General features: G+C 43.1%; 1 non-coding gene across 1 annotated transcript; it reads left to right on the top strand.

The window, feature by feature from the left end:
• The first annotated feature begins 4,032 nt into the window (after positions 1-4,032).
• Positions 4,033-4,228, top strand: LOC147901879 (U2 spliceosomal RNA). The gene has a single exon (XR_015541091.1). It is a non-coding gene; the product is annotated as a U2 spliceosomal RNA (small nuclear RNA).
• Positions 4,229-5,468: the final 1,240 nt, after the last annotated feature.

Raw genomic sequence — 5,468 nt, 5'->3', positions numbered from 1 at the left:
GGATGAATCTCTTTCTCTCTTCATCTTAGGGGGCTTTCTCAACCCAAACAAGAGGCAAATGCAATTGTTATGCCATTCTTTTAATTTTGTTGCCTTGGAAAATCTTCATGTAAAGCAAGGCTCACCATCATGCTCCTTTCTTTTAATTTTGTTTCCTCCTAAAGTCTTCAGACGAAGCAAGCCTCACCATCATCATTAGTTCTTTAAAAATTTTTGCCTTGCTAAAATTGTCCCATGAAGGAGACTCACATTCTCATTGCATCTCTTTTCTCCCTATCTCGATCCCACTCACAATCCTATTGGCTCACTTTTCTTGCATATCGATTCCCACCCCCCTCACATAATTTGATCCCTATTGCCAACTTGTTGCACTTGGCATCCCTTCACACCCCACTCAGACAATCCTATTGCCCCACTTTTCCCCTTCAAGAACTACAAATCATGTGCTTTAAGAAAAGTCAATTCTTCATTCTTAGTTTAAATTAAATGCATGATCCTTGAATATCCTTTCTTCCAAGTGCATAGATTATAAGAATGGGTTTACTGCAGAGTTTTATTGGGTTTTTTGGGATCTTATTAAGTTAGATTATGTTGCAATGGTAAATGACTCCGGGTTGAAGGTGACTTTGTCCCAGGTTGTTAATGTCAAGCTGGCAAAGTTGTTCCCAAAGAAATGAAGTAGGATGAGGCCATCACTACCCATTGGCCCCAACCCTATTTGCCATCTGTAATGTTCCATTGAATGTGGCCATTTAAAAGGCTATGAAGGATGGAGTAGCTAGATGCTTGAGGTTGCCTTCTAGGACTCTTTAGTGGCCAATTTTTTGCTGATGGCATGATCTCTGTTTCAATGGAGGACCACGAGAGTCTAGCAAACATGTCTTTAGTGAGATGATGAACAGATTTTGTGAGGTAAACGGGTCAATCTGTAACTAGCCCAAGTCGTTTATCTTGACAATGAACATAGTTCCTAAGCTTGAATGGCTAAATGGTTTCCTAGGACCATGGGTTAACCGGGGAGTTATTATTAGGTATCTTGGAGCTCCATTGGAGGTGGGGGTTATCATCAGGTAGATATTCGAGTGGTTAAGGGATAAGATTACATTGAAATTAAGGCAGTGGTGTGGGGTTACCATGGGGTGGAGTGCTAGGATTCTTGTGTTGAAGCATGTTCTCTCTTTGCCCACTACTTACTTGGCATCCATCTAGAGGTTTAGAAAGTCACATTGGTTGGAAATAGAGAAGACTTTGAGGGCATTTGTTTGGTTGGAGGATGCTTGCAACATGAAATGGCACTATGTGCCTTGGGAAGCATTAAAATCTCCCAAGGCAGGGGGTGCTGGGAGTCCATAAAGCTGATAAGAAGAATGTTGCATTGCTATCTAAATGATTGCCAACAATATTGGAATGTGAGGCTCCTTGGATTAAATGTATTAAAGTGGTTTGTGGAGAAAAGAGTGGGCAGGAAGGTTGGTATGTGGGAAAACCTCACTCGGTATGAGAAGATATGTTCAAGGTTTCCTCTTAAGATTTGGGGGTCGAATTTGGTAGCAGTTTTACTTGATGCTTGGAAATTCTATGGTGGCTTATGGTTTTGGAAGGGGAGAACTAGCCTGTGTGGTGATGCTAGCCTCCATGAGGATTTATGGTGGAGTAGGACAGTTTCTTACAATGGAGACCCAATTGCAGAATGGCTCTTCCCCGAGCAAGGACAAAGGGTGGTGCTCTTAGCTTCAACTTTGGGACGAACATACAGCTGATTAGAGATTAATAATATGGTTGGCTGAGCAATACAATCTAATAATAGAAAATAAGCCCGCATCTTGTAGGTAGTAAATAGCATTCCTGAAAGCTGGACAACAAACGGTGTTCCTTCTTTGATGTGGAGAATCAACCAATGGAATGTAGAGGGTCGCGCTACAGAAAATCTCAGCAAAAGTAGGGTATAGGAAAGTGATGGAGAGTAGGACCATGTTTGGAAATCTCAATGCTAAATTAAAAAAGAGAAGGTTGCCGAAATGGTGTTCAGATAGGCTAAAAGAAATTTGAAAAGGTTGCAGGGTGAGAAAGGCCATTTTTATGTTGTGCAAGGTAGTACACATGTGGCTTCCTCTTAAGTGTAGAGTTGTCGGGTGAAAGAATATAAATCTATGCTGCTCTATGTGTGGCTTGGCTTTTTACGATTTATCCCATCTCTTCAGGTCTTGTGTGATTGCCCAGAGGGTTTGGTATAGAGTTTTTGGCTCTATCAGAGGTGGGATTAAGCTCTATCACAATTGTGGGATCAATGGGCGGATTCAACATGTGTTCAAAGCGGATGCTGGTTCTCATTGGGGATCTTACGTGGACTTTATCTGCATGCTGGCCATATGTACAGCTAGCAATATTACTTAGCATATGGTCGGTTCAAATAAAGTGGTATTTGGTTTCGGTTTAGGTCTTAGGTTCATAGAAAATGCAATTCTAGGGGGGGTTAAGATGATGCTATCATATTTTGGTAATAATGTTCGTGTATATGCTGAATTGGTTTGGGGGTGGTTCATGGAGGTGGGTGGAGTAGTAGTGTAGCTTGCTCCTATGCAACGTAGGTCGTGGGCAGTCTACCCATAACTTCAGCCAAGGCTGTAATGTTTTTGATGTTACAATAACAAAGGCCGGCATTTTTGCCACCAAAATAAAAAACCCACACCTACTTTTATCATGGACATTGCTTTTGGGATTATCATGGGATAAAGTATTGCATTATAATTCAGCTTGTGTATCTCTATATGAATGTCTCTTTCTCTCTTAGACTTTAGGGGGCTTTCTTCCAAGTGCACAGATTATAAGAATGCTTCCATCTCTAATTGAAAACCGATACAATCTCACCTCGAGGTACACTCAGGAGTTGGATTGCAAAGAAAATAAGGACCATCGACCCAACCAATACTTTTTTCATAGAACAAGAAGTTCCCTCCTTTCCACCGACGACTTTCTTACCAGAGAGTCGATTTGCTCATGGGTGTCTTCCTATCACTATTGGTGAGAATGAATTCCCTCTTGATTTCAAGCCACGCTTATATTTGCACCAGGAGGCTTGTCTTGAACAATTTGCTAGCCTTGTTAACATCAGTGTCAACTAATGTTGCACCCCTAAAAAATGCCAAAATATTGATAAAGGATCCGTTTGTTCGAAATCCAATTTGTGCTTTTATGGCCTCAAAGGCACGGCAAAGTGATCTCCAAAGGTCACTTCATTTGGCATGGCAAGGCTCAAGGTTATAGATTGTGGCCATAGAGAATAATTATGCGAGCTAGGAGCCATACCTAGTTTAATTGGGGAGGTGTTTTTGAGCAGGAGAAGTTGTGCCTACGAGGTGCCTGAGCTAATAACTACTCTGCTAACCTACAAGGTTGCTAGCTTGTAAGCTACTTATCAAGAATATCGACAACCGTCATTCTTACCTCCTTATTTCCGTTATTGCAAAAAGTCCTTATCAAGAATATCAACAACCCTCATTCTTACCTCCTTATTTCCGTTATTGCAAAAAGTCCACTTTACTTGTTGGGAGATAAGGTAACGAGTTGTTGGTGAGCACCTCCCGGAGAAGATCTAGACAAGTACAAGGTGCCTATAGGATAGGTTTCACCCTTGCCAAATTCGATTGGTAGCCTCTCCACGTCGGGAATTTGTCCTTGAACCTTTCTAAAAGCCACGCCCATTAACACGTCAAATAATGTAGGGACACCTAGTAATTTCAAGACTTTGCACTTTGGTAGTTTTAACCATCCCTTAGTTGCCTGAAGAGAAGAGGTTGTGATCATCTGCCAGTAGTGTGCAATGATTCTATTTTTGAGTGATTAGGCTAAGTTCCATGCTTCCAAATTAAGTATTAAATGTATTAGGCTTCAATTTCTAAAGGATACGAAAAGCGATGGAGAGGGATGCATGCAACAGATGGTGGACACGTGGCATAATTACCCCATAAGCAGCACTGCAAAAGGGGGTGAGGGGAGGGCTCTCTTAGCGGAGCCTGCGAGTGCCTGCTCTTCATACCTTTCTCGGCCTTTTGGCTAAGATCAAGTGTAGTATCTGTTCTTATCAGTTTAATATCTGATACGTGACCCATTGGGTCACATGATATTAACCTAATTTCTTTCAGGGGGCAGCCCCATCCGGCAGCTTGCTGCCCGGGACTGCGAGCGTCGCCTCTGTCTTGCACTACCTCAGAGGCCTGGCGCACCCCTTCTCCCTCGGGAGACCCCAATCCAAATCCTAACAAGGAAGGACGCACACGACCGAGGACGCGGACGCTTCCAATCAGGCCTGCACTCTCCCCTTTGCGCAGAGCCAAATGTACATAGTCCTTTGTGTTAGTGAAGTCAGATGTCGTCCCCAGAGCAATTCGTTGGTCGTTCCAGAGAAGCTGCAGATTGGAGATGTGGGCTATGCTGATAGGAAAGTGGCCGGAGGTTGAACGTCCACAGATTGGGTGAGTGTAGATGGCTGGTTGTGTTGAGAAGAAAGGCGCTTGTGGCGGATTGCCGTACCTACTGTTGCTGTCTCACGGGTTGCTCCATTAGTAGGAAGGAAGTTGGCAATTTCCAATTCTTGACAAGAATCACTTTACGATTCAGAACGTGAGAAGAGAGTACAGATCGCCAACCGACTCCAATGCAGCAACGGTCTTTCATGCCAATCGAGAAAGCAACACTAGACTATCTGCGAATGGCTTGAATCATCGAGGTCAACCATCACTAGACTATCTGCGTATGGCCTGGGAAGGGTGATGCATGATGGAACTCAGGCACACATATATGATGCTCTATGGACTTAAATGCGATGACTCTCAGATGTCCCTCACAAAGGCAAAAAGGGGATTGGTGTTGCAAGGCATCAACAACACACCGATTTGGTTAACTGTGTCAAGATACGTGGCTATAAAAGTCAAGAAGCAGAGTCAGAGATGGGCACAACCCATCTAGCTGAGGATGTTGATATGCATCTGGTATTTTCAGAGTATGCGGGTAATTCTGCTGAGATGCCCTGCAATGAGACCTTTGATCACATGGGACTGAGGATTGTTGATGGGCATGTATGATCCTCCGAATATGTCTTGGTCCCATACTATGGTCCTTTGGAACCTGAACCCTCATGATGACAGTGTTGTCTACTTGATTTGACGATCTTCAAATGGTGACAATTTCTTTTAGAACAATTAAATCTAACAGCCTCTAGCAGCAAAAAGGGTCACTCCGTATGCTGGGGAAAAATCGCAGATGAACCTTGTAGTTGACATCAAGGAAGAGACAAACCCTTGCAGTTGACATCATCTAAAAGTCTTTTTCAGCATGGAGGTGTTCTCTTTATGGTTTTCCATTTTGCAGGTGTCAAAATCCTCATGCACAGTGTGGACATGTAGGCTTCATGGTTCTAGTGACATGTCCATTTAATTCTCTTTCTCCACAAGATTCAAGTCTGGCATCCG

Source organism: Dipteris shenzhenensis, chromosome 5 (genome assembly GCF_047967505.1).
Source record: "Dipteris shenzhenensis isolate YYH24624 ecotype China chromosome 5, Dip_SZ_1.0, whole genome shotgun sequence".
NCBI classification, from domain to species: Eukaryota; Viridiplantae; Streptophyta; class Polypodiopsida; order Gleicheniales; family Dipteridaceae; genus Dipteris; species Dipteris shenzhenensis.
This window is presented reverse-complemented; position numbering and strand designations above follow the sequence as displayed.